The sequence below is a fragment of the Limulus polyphemus genome, unplaced genomic scaffold, assembly GCF_000517525.1.
Source record: "Limulus polyphemus unplaced genomic scaffold, Limulus_polyphemus-2.1.2 Scaffold29, whole genome shotgun sequence".
Taxonomy (NCBI): domain Eukaryota; kingdom Metazoa; phylum Arthropoda; class Merostomata; order Xiphosura; family Limulidae; genus Limulus; species Limulus polyphemus.
The window spans coordinates 971,541-987,086 of record NW_013665639.1 but is presented as its reverse complement, the minus strand read 5'-3'; the positions used below and the strand labels follow the sequence as shown (position 1 = coordinate 987,086).

The following is a 15,546-nucleotide window of genomic DNA, read 5'->3' as shown; positions in this document are numbered from 1 at the left end:
TGACGGTCTGTCCCACTATTCGTTGGTAAAAGAGTAGCCCAAGAGTTGGCGGTGGGTGGTGATGACTTGCTACCTTCTCTCTAGTCTTTCACTGTTAAATTAGGGACGGTTAGCGCAGATAACTCTCGTGTAGCTTTGCGCGAAATTCAAACCAAACCAATCATACAGTCTCTAATCAAGTTTGAATTATACGAGATCCTTAAGCGGATTATAGTTTACTTTCGACGATAATTCGGAATTAGATGAGCTTTGTTTTTTGTTCACAAATACATGTAAGTAAATAATGAGTAAGAGACCTTTGACGAGTATCTCTATGCAAGTGCTAGTGAAAGAAAAGGCAGTTGAAGCGGGTTGCAAGTATTTCGAAACAATGTGACTTAGCGTACATAACCAGGAACAGAAATGGGTCTGTTTGACGTGTTTATGACTAGCAGATAAGCCATAATGCCATATAGCACCACAAGGGCGTAAAAGCACAAAAGATTTGTATGTGTTAATGGTTACAAAAGCTTTAGTTGGATCATTTAGATCTTTAAACCAAGTTTCACGTCGTGTATGAATTACATGCTCCATTTAAGAGCAGCTTTCACATTTGTGGTGTAATCACAGCTTCCTGTACGCATTCTTCTAGAATACAAAGGTATACATCTGACTTTACAGAATAAGCAGTCTTTTGATGCTGGTTTTCAAAAGTAGGACAGGCTTTATAATTTCTGTTAAGTCTACGTTGTTAAGCCTAAAGCAATGATTTTTCAAGAATATTCTTAATGAAATAAATTTTGAAATGGTTATACGAGTGTGTTTGACATAAGAGATATTACTTGTAAATCACGTCATTTAGGTATGATCAATTATTCAATATTTTCCCTTAAACTTCATTATTTTAATCATTCCTTCAAAACTTTGACGAACCCGTAAAGATGATCACAGGTTTCAAATGTAGAATTAGTGTGGTTGTTGTCATTACCAGCATGGTGATGATTGGAAACTATATTGGAATTACTGTGGATTTTAACAACGGAAATTTGGTTTCGGTTGCTGGTTCTTTATAACAAACTTATATTGTGGCATTCGTTTTTGTTATTCTGTATGACACACTAGTAATCAGGTTTCGGCTTTTGGTTTTCTATAAAGAACTAATATTTGGGTTTCGACTTCTAATTCTGCAAGAAACATTGGTAATTCGACTTTGGCTTCCAATTCTGTACGACACACTGATATTTTTGGCTTCGGCTACTAATCCTGCATGAGTAAGTTGTTGATAATGGAATATTGAAAAAACCAATAAAACAATAATATTGTAGATTTCTTTCTCAACGCGTGCATACTCTTACGCATCTTTTTTTTTTCTATTTTTCAAAACAACGCAGTGAGAATATCGTGACAAAATTTCAAAAGAAACATTACAGCAGACAATGCTACCAGTAAAACATCTGTAGAAGACAGTGTTATCTGATGGTATATTTAACATTCGAATGGAAGTGGAGTGCTGGACAGTAGAGTTGCATATAGCACAGGTGGTCCTTTTGTGAGTCATCTTCCTGATAATAGCATAAGCATTGTCACTCGGTAAGTTTGGAAAAGTTAGATGTGGTAGTTACGTAAGTTTTATTGCCGATAACCAGCATTATGTCAATTCAACATGGAGGGTTAGCCCATGCTGCATATAGCACCAATTGTTTAATCAACTTCTCGCCGGTGGCTGCCTCATCGCCATGCAAACGCAGCCATTACTCTTCACACATATCTCGTCTTCTGTTTTGGCTGTCACGCAGGCGTTGGAGCGCAGAAACATAGGCACCACCCCGACAGATGTAAGTCTTGCGCTCGCGACTTCCTCCGGACTCTTCCCTGTCACACGCTTCTGAATTGTCCCATAATTCACGTGTCATCTTCAGTAGCTAGCCATCTGGGGACTAACTTTGCTTTCAACTGGTTTTCTTCTAATAGTGATTTAATGGCTTGATATTTGACATTATTCAAAGACTTAATGAAACCACAATCTCATGTATAGGTTGGGAACTACACTTTGTCAATAGCTCTTTAGTACTTTGAAGTGTAGGGCCTAATGTTGTTCAACTATATATCAACAGTTAGACTACACAAGAGGCAAGTAATCACCACCTATCACCACAAGCTATTTGATTCGCTAATTCAAAGGTTTACATAAACGCATGCACTCCGAGTCCACGATCACATATACTATGTTATTGTATATCTGTCTGTGATATTCTTTATTCTAGGCACGATAATCTACGAAACAAACACGATTAAGAATGGTTATATAAATACAAAGTTATATCAGGAAAACCACTGTTAAGACATACTCTTTAAACATTCCCATACCAGTTTAAGCCTAAGCTACACAAATGTCTTTACTTGTGGAAATCGGAATAATCTTTCTATTGTTTAAGAAATATAAATTATGTAGTGTTTTATACATTGAATTGTATATGTTACAGTTTTATTGATTTGTAACAATGAGCTCTAAAACAGATTCACAGCGTTTCGACTACAACGGAGACACATGCTAGATAAACCAAGTTGTGCTTTTTTTATATCCCTCACTGTTTAAAATATGTTATATAAGTGTAGAAAAACAAACAAAAACGATTATTTATAGTACTACAATGCTCCCAAATATAGCAGTGATAAGAATAATGAGCACAGACACATTAACATTGGCTAGTTGTTGATTCACTCTTTCTATCATACCTAGCAGTGACACGTGTACTTTGTGCTAATCTACCAGTCGTGGAATCACATTGTCTCAAATTGAGCGAAGACACGCGTACGCTCATGCTGACTTACCTACCGTAGATTCACAGTGTCTCAAATAATCTAGCATTACATAGTTTAAGCTCATGACACGTTTACGCTTATGTTGACCTACCAACCGTGGATTTATAGTGTCTCAAATCTAGCAGTGAGACGAGTTCGCTTGTGCTGACCTCTCAGTTGTGGACTCACAGTATCTCAAATTGAGCGGAGACACCTATATCCTTACGTTGCTCTCCAGTAGTGGATTTATATTGTTTCAAAGCTAGCATTGACAAATGTACGCTTATGCTGACCTACCTGTCAATCATGAATCCATAGTGTCTCAAATATGGCAATGATAAGTTACGGCTCTTCAATCGTGGTTCGGCAGTGCTTCGAATATAGCATACACTCTGAGTACCTGATCTGTCACTGTAGGTCACAGATCTAGCAAAGACCTTTGTTTGTGTTTTTGTAGTTAAGCACAAAGCTACACTAAGGGCAATCTTGCTCTGTCCACCACGGGTATCGAAACCCGGTTTCTAACGTTGTAAGTCCGCAGACATACTGCTGTGATACTGGGGGAGGGAGGGTAGCAAAGACAAAACGTGCATAAAGAAATTGACTTAGCACATTTACACCATTTAGGTTCCTCACATAAGTATATTTATAAGAAAAGACAGATTTTAAAGTCATTTTTTTTTATATTGTTCCTAAGTGAAAAATATCGCCATAGTTTGAACCAATATTTTTTATGCGTTACACTCAAAGTTGAAACGTTCATAAAATATATCTCCCAATAAAGAGGTTATGCTTAATCACGTTAACTAATTTTACTCTCTAAAATAATGAACGTATTATGACTAGTGGTTATGAAGATCATCTATGACACTAATGATACTTGATCCTTAAAAACCGTCGTTTTCTGGTCATTTAGTTTCTAATGTTACACTACGTCAACACAAACATTCATTTCTCAATGAATATGATTATTTCACGTGCATGGTTGGAACCCGAGCTATCTAGATTTTTTAAAACATATCTTTCAAAGATTAGTTTACAAGAACTGCCAATTATTGAGTCACGTGTCGAGCATCCACAGTTTTCACCAGCTTCTATTTGTTCAAAAGGTCAGTTGATGTGCACATGAAATACTTCACTCTTCTCCTAACATTATCACGCAACTTATAAGACCACAGAAGGCTTTTTATATAATATGTTGTTCTATAGAATTAATCCCACGAGTTACAACACGAGAGTTTAAAAGTAAAGTAAAATTAATGTGAACATATCGAAGCTACAAAATGCTCATGGAAATAACAATCTTCTGAAAATAATAAATCATGATAATTTTTTTCTTGCTTTCAGACAGGTTATTTTTCATAGTTATTTATTTTAAGAGTTTTTCTTTTGTTTCTCAAAGCTTTTACATTTTATGATCTAAAAGAGTTTGATTAATAAATTTTTCGGGAGGTGTTTGAGGATCTATAGTTATGTGGCTTCTATTTAAAAAACCACAGCTTATCTTACACAAAGGTTAAAAAGTAACAACGAAAAACCTTGAAATGTAAAATCCAAAACTTCGTTACAATAATGATGATCTACGTGAGCCAATGGTGTTTACTCTAGCCCATAGCCTAAAAAGATATGGAATGTAAAGTACAAAACACGTGGTAGTAACTAAAAGCTGTGCAAAGTTAACAGTGTTTATTGTAGCTTAGAGACTATGAAATATAATATGTAGTATGCAGTAGTCGTCAGCCTAACTGATATGGTTTAAAAAGTATATGGGACGTAGAAAAACCAAATCAAGTGTGTCTCAGTTGTCATCCCTACAAAATTATAGGTGTTTTCTGTGACCTTAAAGGAAATCACTATAAAGCAGATACAAATATATCTTACGCGGTATAATTAATTTTCATCTATTAGAAATATTGTATTATCATGCTGTTACTAAACAGACTGCCTTATACATGGTTGCATAACAAATAGTTATAACTTAGCGTATTTACTCTGTGCTTATTTTTTGTAAGACATTTCACTTTCCCTGATTAAGAAGATGGAAATTATATCATCAGATCTTTTATTTGTAAGGTTTTGGTTAACATAACATTTCGTGGTTTAAACGTATGAATATATGCCTCTTACATAGAAGACATTCTTTTACAATTAGTAAGGTCGAATGTGGTTGCCATAGAAACAATGTTTAAGATAAGAGTCAGTAGTCAGTCAAGAACTTTAGTTTTAAAACGTGATGTCCATTTGTTCGTTGTACTTTACATTTGAGGCACGTTTCAGCTTTAACATTCTTTGATAACGTTTAGAACAGATTTGATGACCTTAATATCTTTTTTTTTTCACAGAAATAGTTTTTGAATTGGTGATATACACGTGAAAGAAATAACCTAAGGAATACTCGATGCTCGAACACATGGAAAAGGTTTAATACTTGTATTATTGTTTTCTTACAAAAGAGTAGAGTTAATAGAGTTGATTTATATTTTCTCTATAAGTCTGTTATTCTGCATCCAGTTTAAATCAGGGACACAACTACTCGTCAGTAACATTTAGCTCTAGGTCTGTTATTATTAAGCCATATAAATTGAAGGTTTTAACAATATTTTAATGATTTTTAACGTATTGTTTATTTTTTCGCCAATAGAAAGAAACATCAGAAACGCTTTTAGGAACACTATATGAAAATCATTCGTGCAGAAACATCTTATGTTAAGAAGCTAATTTCGTGACTGATGATAGCATGTCCACAGATGCAGTCATAATGGAATAATACCTTAAATATAACAGAAGTAATACGGCAAAAGAGTTATAGAGTAGTCAAAACATCAAAAATAACAATTTAAAGAAATTATAAAGAAAATAGATGACGAGTTAATGTTCCATTTTAAAATAGCAATAACATTGTCATCGTTTTCTTAACCTGAATCAAAGCAATTTTATCCGTTTGTGTTCACTACAAAGGAACAAATTGTGCTATGATGTTTTCATAAGAAAAATATTTTTATAAACACCATTGTTAAAAAATAGTTTAGTGGTTATATTTAGTTTTTAATCTACAAAAAGCTTTTATGTGCAATAAATGTTACCATCGTTTACCATTAGCAAAACAATTTTATCATTTACATTTTCTATTGTAAACTAAATTGGGTTATTAATCTAATTGTTAAATGTAAAATAAAAAAAGAAAATCAATATTTTACCGTAACGAGTATTTATTGTAAACATAATAGATTAATCTTCTAAAATATTTTCCAAACTAAAATTATTTTTTCTCTGTCAATGCTTATCAAAATATATAAATAATACAACTTTTGTTTACTATATGCAAAATATTAACCAAGTGGCTACAACATTGAAGCCACCACTAGCCAACCATTAAGTTAATAGTCATACTATTAATCAAGTATCTACAACATTGAATCCAACATTAGACAGCTATCAAGTTAATAGTCATACTATTAATCAAGTATCTACAACATTGAATCCAACATTAGACAACTATCAAGTTAATAGTCATACTATTGACCAAATAGCTACAACATCGAAACTACTATAGACAACTATCAAGACTACAGTAATACTGTTAATCAAGCATCAGTGCTTTTAAATCATCCATGCTAAACATACATCTATTTTATCATAGAAACACAACTGTTGAACATAATGACATAAAATGAGCATACTTCGAACAAGAAACTAAAATTTGTGTATTACTGAATATTTCGAAAAAAAAGAAAGAAAACAAAACTCCGATCATGAGATGCATTTCTGGGAAGAAACTCGTTAATAGATTTATGTTAGGGTGAAATATCCTATATATGTATATGTTTTCAGTCCAAAATCGGTGTTTTGGACCAGGGAGGGTCAGGTTCATGATGACCTCTTTTCCGAACTGTGAATGTTGGTGTAGATACGACATGAGGATCGGTGTAAACCGCACTTGCTCCGACCCCTTTCAGTGCAATGTCCACGTAGGTATCTACAGCTACATTCTGTGTTTTGAACTATATCTTTAGAGTCAGTTCCATAATGCAAACAACACATTTCACTAGTTAGAAACTAATCAAATGCATTTTACATAAAAATACCCTTTAAATGTATTATTCTTAGTCTAACTAGTGTAGGGTTTAAAGTCTAGTAATAGGTGGCCTTATTACATCCTTATTTCTAAAGTAAATGTTTACAGGTGAGAGGTACTTAGGTCTACTTTCATCATGTATGTAGTAGCGATCAAGTTCACAAGTATGTCATTCTTTTGCCAATTTTTTGAAAAGTAATGTATAGTATCATGCAAGAGTCTATCGGCTGTTGTTTGTATATTTGCATATCTGTGCATAAATTTTAATGAGGTACTGCGAGGGACTTTATATGCTGTGGTGATAAGTGTGTTTTGTATAGATTGTAGCTTATTTATATGTTTGGGAGCTATGTTTATCCATGCAGGGCAGGCGTATTATATTATGGACGTATATATATGTTTTGTATATTTTAATAATGTTGTCAGTTCCCTGTTTTTTGTCTGTTAGACTTCTTGCATATATGTATATGTTGTAGAACTGTTTGGCTGTTTTCGAATATCGCACAAAGCTACACCAGGGTTAACTGCGCAGAGTCGTCCCTAATTTTGAATTGACAGACTAGAAGGAAGGCAGGCATCATTAAATATCACGCATCACAAATTGTTGACTACTTTTGTCTGATGGAATAGTGAGATTTGACCGTCACCTTTTTTGTGGCAACTAGTCGCGAATCATGAATTATCAGATTCACAGTCTGAGTACATTAACCACTAAACTACTGTCAGCTCATTTATAGGCTAATTAAACATTTTATTCAATTATTTTAATAATAACATTATTCTCAGTTGATTGTCCCAGTGTCAATAGAAACATATTGTCATCAACCCCGAAAAAAAAAAGCACCATTCCTTTGTCAACAAAAGTTAATGCTTTTCTTTCACTAAGAAATAAGGCGAAGGACATCAGGTTTTCATCACTAAGAAAATAGCTAAAACGATAAATGTAACATTTACTTCTATCAGGATAACACTGTAAGTTTGACCTCATGAACTGTGACGAACATACGTATGATTTCAACAGTCGAAGCGCATTAAACCTTTTTCTTTTTTGCTTTAAAACTGTCTTAATATAAATCTTTCCCAGCGAATGAATTCCTTTATTGTAAAAATCTTATCTTCTTGATACAAGATATTCCCTAATGAAAGTTTAACTCTACCATAAATCAAAGAAAGAAATGGTTGGTTTTGTTTGATAGTAGTATATCTGTCATTAAATGATCATTCTAGACGAGTTAGTGTGGTGATGACAAGAACTCTCTTCGCAGTGTAATCCCTTTCAGTATTATACGTAATTAGTGAGGCCAGAAGGAATGGGATTTTAGAATGAAAACTGACATGTACCAAGAAAGAGACTGACTCACTGAATGTACACTCCTTTAGTTATCTAGACGGTGACATGTTTACTTTCCGCACTTAACTATTTTATTGAAAGCTTTCTAATGCAGAAATAACAAACCAATTTTCGCTTGGTTCGTCTGAACTGACAATTAATACGTCAGAAGAAACGTGTTGATATTGCATTCAGAAATTACGATTTCTATTGGTTTAAAGTTTTGAATGAAAATCATAGGTTGTTTTATTTATAGATTAACCTGTAATTATAGATTATTTTAATTATGTAGGTTAACCTTAAATCACAGGTTGTTTTATTTATGTAGATTAACCTGTAATTATAGATTATTTTAATTATGTAGGTTAACCTTAAATCACAGGTTGTTTTATTTATGTAGATTAACCTGTTATTATAGATTATTTTAATTATGTAGGTTAACCTTAAATCACAGGTTGTTATTCATGCCGGTTTTTGTTCGTTTCAAAATTTCATGCGAAGCTACACAAGGGATATCTGCACATAGTCGTCTCTAATGTTGACTAGAAGGAAAGCAGTTGGTCAACAGTGCTCACTTTCAACTCTTGAGCTACTCTTTTTTGATTTTCACCCGTGATCCGAAAGTACAGAACGAGTTTTTGTAGGAATATATCGCGAACAAAGAATCTTCGGACTTACAGTCTAGGCTGACTAACCGCTGGGCCTCGGCTGGCCCTATTAACCTAAAACTACGGATCTTTTTACTTATGTAGATTAATATCAAACAGATAATCCTATTCACGCAGATTAACCTAAAATTACGAATCACTGTATTTATGTTGATTTAAATCACATTATATTTTATATATACAGATTAATCTTGAATTATTGATAGATTTATGCAAATTAATCTGAAATAAAAAATCATTTTATTAATGTAGATTAATCCTAAATCAGAGATCCTTATATGTACGTAGATTTCATTTATCACTACGTACATATTTCTAGACAGGGTATGACAGGTGAGGCTTATTTTCCCAAAATCAAGTGACAATAAGATATTAACGTGTCCTTATGTGAATGTATTGAATTGTATTACCAATCATAAAACAAAAATATTAAACTAATATACATGATCTATTATAAGTATTACGTTTCTAAAAACAGTCATTTTTGGTGTTTTCATTATTTACGGTGTTCTCAGTGCTAAGTAACTAACGTTATTACGATTAGTGATCGTGAAAATTAGAAATTATAGATAAATGACGAGATTTATTTTGATTCTATATTAATCTGAGCGAATGACCAAATTGTGTGACCTTTTTTAGCCAGTGAGGGTTTGGTCACACCCTTGGTTTTCCCATGGCTACCAGCCTGACATATTTTAAAACATTTTGGAATGGTTTATCTTAGCTTTTAGTAGCTTATGATAACATTAAGAATCAACGGTGTGATATTTGTCTTTAGCATTTTGGGAATGGAACTCTTCCAACTGCTGTTATTAAAGGTAGAGGTAGAATTAAAGGCTAAAAAAATGTTTTCTCCCAAAAGCTATAACTAAACCTAATGATTAAGGCTTTCGAATATTTTATCTTGTGCTAAGCGGCTGAGAATAGATTTGTTTGATTAAAAACTAATCCGTCTCTTGCTTTCAAAGCATGGAACAGAATTAAAATACGGGGATTTCTAGTTCTGGCCATAAAAGCTAGATGCAGATTTATTGATTAAATCTCTGCTAGTTTTGTCTTATACTTAAAACGTTTGGAAGAATGAACGAGCTCAATTGATATTTTGTAAGTTAGGAACAGAACAGGATTATAAATATTTCACTTTTTACCATAAATGCCAGAAATAAGAGCAACGATTTCATTAATTGTTATTAAGTTAGGGCAGAACAATGCAAGGTTTATTCGAATTAATATAATTTGCTTACTAGTTAACTAGGACTAGGTTTACTCCCGTCCTTGTCTTCTATGCAATTATTATGGAAAGACTTAAAGACGTAAGCTGTTCTACAGGGATGAGGAAGTTATACGAAAACGATTTTGAATATGATAATCAGCAAGTCATGTGACAAGAACATATTAAGTAGCAGTGGAAAGGTATGCATCAGAACTACATTTTTACACTATTGTCGTTCGTGGGTAACCGTGATGTCACAGATAACTGATCGCTTTTGACAAGGATATATAACAGCTCTTTCCTATGCAACATACTCATAAACTCATGTCATAAAGAGTTAATGGTATTGGAAAACAAATGGATGTGGATCAGCCTGGGAAGCCAGGACCACCCAGAAAGAACCCTACAAAGTGCGACGTCTTGTAATGGGTGAAAATCCATGATCATAAAAGTCAGTGGAAAAATACATTTACATACCACAGGCAACCCTACACAAGATCACCAAGAGGGATCTCCATCTGAAAAAAAAAACTAACAAAAAATAAACAGTAGGGTATGGGTTAACCAGGTTAAGGCTTTCAGTCTTGCCTCCTGTTTTACCGTGACATGTCTCAAGTAGTTGAATAATGAACCGTGTATTGATGCTATTCTATACGAAGTCATGCCAGTGAAGTTTACAGACGCAGCGTTTATGAATTTTTGAGCAACCATACTGTTTAAACAGGCGCTAGGAAACCGCCATCTTCGTATATTAGGTGGATTAATGAAAGTACGCAAAATATGCCATACTTACGACATAGCCTTGTTTTACAAATTGCGCTTCAGATCTGTTGTCAAGATGCACTATCGTTAGATAAAGCATATCCAAATGTGGTGACATGAACTATTACGACGTGAAGCGGCTCCAAAATCGTTTGAATATAATACACTCTATCATCTATATTTGTTTTAAACTCAATAATAATGTCAATACTAAGGCTAATTCCAATTGTCTTGTAAACATAAGTCATAAACTATTCCAGCTATTGTTTTAGAATTAAGAGAAATAAGGAAAATCCAGCTGTTTACAGTTTTCCAGCTAAAAACAAAACTACGAGATAAAAGCACATTTAACAGATAAGAACAGAATTAGGTATAAGAACTACGTCAGTGGTTTTCATTTAATTAGCAGTTAAAAACAGAAAATGAGAACAACTACCTTAGCTTATATTAGGTACTACCATGTTATAGTATAGAGTAAATTGTGAGACTATACAATTTGTCGAATTCTACATGACATCTAAGGCCAGCTTAGTAAACTACAACAATTCCGACGCTTTCATAAACTAACTTGTTGCAGAAATAAATTCTAAAACTATTCTGATTGTTGCCTTCTACATAGCTCCTAAGACCAGGTCCAGTAACAAGGACTATCTAGGTTGTTGTTTTCCATATGACATCTAAAGAACTAGACAAAGGAATTACGACTGTCATGGTAATTGTTTTCTATATAAGATTAGATGTAGTAACTAGAGCTATCCTGATTATTGTCTTGTATAAATTGCATACGGCCAGATCTGGAAACTATGATTATCCTGGCTATTTTCCTCTATCTAACTCATAAGAGAAGATCCAGAAACTAGAATTATTCTGGTTGTTATCGTCTATATAACCACAAAAGACGGCTCTAATAACTAGCACTATCCTGTTTCTTGTTATGTACACAACCTATTAATAAGTAAATCAAAACTCACTCCTAAGAATGTAGTTTTATTAAACAAAACATAAAACAAAAGGTATAAAATTATCATTGTTATTACTGGATCTATATTTTACAACATTTAATTCATAAAGACATCGTATTTACTAGACATTGCTCGAGAATTGGGACATATCCGTTAGCAGTAACCATCCCTTTGTATTCCATCAGTTGTGAATCCTTAGCAGCCCAAATAAAAATACCGCCGCACTTTGTCGTGGCTTTTAGCTAGTTCAACGAAAATTCCTGAAAGTCGATAAATCCAAGTGCTTCCACTGTCCGAGAATTGTTTGAATCTGGACTTGTCGGGAAAAATATTGTCCTCAAAAGTCATACAATATTGACTAGAATGAGGCGTGGTCTCTGAGGCTACTCTGCTACTGTAGCCGGGCTATGAAGAGATCTTCTGACAGCATTAGGACACACTACAAAAGTATCAGGCATTTGACACTTCTCATATCACTAAAAAACAATGCGTTCTAATAGTTTTAGGTGCCCTGACAGCGCACAAACTGTTCTTTTTCTTTCTCTCTCTCGACATGACTGGAACTACTTGTCATCCTAGTCACTCTGTAGAGCAGTATTCAAAGTGACTTGACGATTTCTCGCTAATTTTGACTGCTCTTCCATCGTCAATTTGTGCGAAATCCTTTTGTTAGTGACATGGATGTTTGTATTTTGTGGTCTTTACCAAGTTATATTTGCATATTTATACATAGGGGCATTTGCATGTGACGTCATTGAAATTGTTAATTCGCATTCACTTATTGGTAGGCTGTGTACTAAATAGTTTGATATGAAACCTAATTTGTCAAGTTCCCGGAAAATAGAGACAAAACAAAGAACTAAAACATCTAGCTGTAGTCATCTACCGGATAATTAGTAATTCATGACGAAACTACGGCGAATAGGTGTGTCAGGTGTTTACTATTATTATTTTGAGCACAATGGGATAGAACTAAGTCAATCTTTATAGGAGTCAAAGGAACTTCACCAAGTAGAGCTTTAAAGGAGATGTATAAAGGAAGTGTAAACTAAGTAATTTACCTCCTAAATATAAGATGATTTAATCGTATCAAAATGATGAAAATAAGTCAAAATATATCTACATTTCTCACCTTTAACACTCTGATATTTTAGCATAAGTTCATTGTTTAGGTATTGTCATTTTTAACTTGAATGGCACATTAAGAGCACATGAGCTAAAACAGGAAGGTCAGAGGATCCAATGGCTCAGACATAGCTGTTTCTTAATTTGAACTAGTAAACAGAGGAAAGACAGCAGCACACCGCCACAAAGGCTTTATTTGGTTTTTAACAGAATAAATACATTGACTGTTACTCCTATAATGCACCCACAGCTGAAAGTACGGAGCCTGATTAGCGGTATCGTGTGTGAACCCAGGACCTTCAGATCCATACCCCGACATGCTAACCCTTAGGTTACTCCCTAATATTACATTGAATCTCATATACTACTTTACAAGCACTGTTGAAAATGTTGCAGCTAAAAGTTATCGTTGAGATATGAAATGGTGTCTTAAAAAAATTGAGGACTTATTAATGATCAAATGCATACAGTAAATTATATTATACAAACACGCAGTTTTTCATACGCATCTTTAAGGTATTAAATTATAAACAAACGCTTTTTTACGTGTATTGTTGAACTGATGAAATTAAATGATTAACGGCGCCTTTTTCTAAAACAATCATTTATAATTATCCTCAGTTACTTACCTTGAGGCATACATGTTCCCGTTATTAAGAAAATCGCGAAAGAACAACGTATTTCGCGGTGCAGCCAACTGGGAAGGCGAGACGTGCGAAGTTACCACCTTACAGGATAATATAGGACCAAAGAGTAGCAAGCAAAAAAAGTAATGTAATGGTGAGCACATTCTTCCGTCTGATCAACACTACAAATATGTTAGCATCCAGTTCTTTATCAGAGTTGCTCATGAAGTGTAGCTATTTTCAGTAAAAGACTCTTCATTGTAGGGCAAAAACTAAATTTTCTGAGCAAGCGTTGAGCTAGATGTCATTATTTTCAGATATGCAGTACCTCAGGATAAACAGCCGAGAAAGCTACTTTCCTTATTTTGATTGCGTCTAACACCGTATCATTAATAGATAAGAAATCAACAACCTTGACCCTGTCTGTTTGCAGACAAATCAAAGAAGTTCTGAGCTAACAAATAGCAGGAACCCCAGGTCGCTACTGACGAGAAGGAACGATCGGCTTTGAAGTCTAGCATTGCAAATGGACGAAAAAAAAATGTAGTCGTTAAATTACTGTGTGGTATCAACGGCGAGAAGTGAATTTCACGTGTTATCAGGCGTGAAAGGGGAAGAAATCTTCTTCCTAGTTGACTGAGCCATCAGGAGAGCAAAGCCCTCCTACCCAGGAGTGATAAGCTGTTTATTTGTCGTGCTTGAAGTAATTTCTAATGAGGAAACGCTAATCAATGTTGTGAAGATTCTCCCCAGGCAGGGGGTGCTAATCAGTGTTTAGCAGCTTCCCTTCCTAAGCAAGAAACCCAGAAGACGGCTCAGCAAGTGCTCTAAGATAGATAGGAGAAGTTGCATTCGTAATAAATCTAGCGAGATATAAAGAGTCTAATCTTACCTCGATAGTAGGTCTGCAGCCTTACTGAAAACCTTATCAGTTCTCTCCCAACTCCAGCAGCCTTCGGGAAAGCAGCTGTAAATCTTGCCAATAGAATGGGCGGGTGAGATACGGACGCAACGTTTTATACGCCACTGGCAAATATAATATGTTTATCAGTATATTTTAATGGAATGATCGACCGAACAGTCATATCACAACCCAGCATCTTGCCAATAATGAGGCCTCCGACATCAGTGCGTGCGCATCATTAGATGACACTGCAGTGTATAAACAGGCGGTACAACAGTAGTGTTGCTCCAATCAGCAGACTTCTCAGTTTTGCGTCACCGACAAAAGACGATGGCGGTATGTTGCCGTCACACCCCTAGTTATAATGGCGAGCTGTGTTAAAGTCATGAAAGTGGTACTGTTGTTCAACCTGAAGGTATATAATAACACTTTAGCAACCTTGGCCTCTTGGCTCTTGAGAAAAAGGCTAACTTTTAGTTCACCTAAGCTGATATCAGCCTTTTCATTCCCGTATTCACTTTAATACATCTTACAGGATATCACCGGACAATGGTCATCTGCACCTAATACAATTCGAAGGATATTACTGAACAGCATTTGCTATTACTACAGTATACCTCGTTGGATATCACCATTCAAGGATCATTTCTACGTTAATACATCTAACCTGATATCAGCGACAAATGGATGTTGTTACTCCGATACTCCTCTCTGGATTTCATCTATCAACGGATGGTTTCGCTTCAACACTCACCACTGGATTTTACCAACAAACTGACGTCTTCATTTAGTTCACCACATATCACCTACTGGCGAACAGCTTTACTTCAATACACGGATGGTTTCGCTTCAACACTCACCACTGGATTTTACCAACAAACTGACGTCTTCATTTTGTTCACCACATATCACCTACCAGCGAACACCTTTTCTTCAATACACGCCATGGAGAACTGTCAATTAAAGTAGGCCTTTACTGCCGTAGCACGAATGGGGTAATATGGATAGTATCAATATCTCGAAAATGTTATACAAAATTGGACACGTGGACTGAGGATATGTTACTATGAATTTGATCTATGAACTACCATAAGTCACGT

At 34.7% G+C, this 15,546-nt stretch overlaps 1 protein-coding gene across 2 annotated transcripts in view; it reads right to left on the bottom strand.

Annotated features, from left to right (window-relative positions):
* The window catches only part of LOC106459701 (GATA-binding factor 2-like), a 198,236-nt gene extending 183,714 nt beyond the window's left edge, over positions 1-14,522 (bottom strand). For both annotated transcript variants that reach the window (XM_013919352.2, XM_022386417.1), the window contains exon 1: positions 14,435-14,522. The gene's annotated coding sequence lies outside the window, so the exon portion shown is untranslated. The remainder of the gene's footprint in view (positions 1-14,434) is intronic.
* Positions 14,523-15,546: the final 1,024 nt, after the last annotated feature.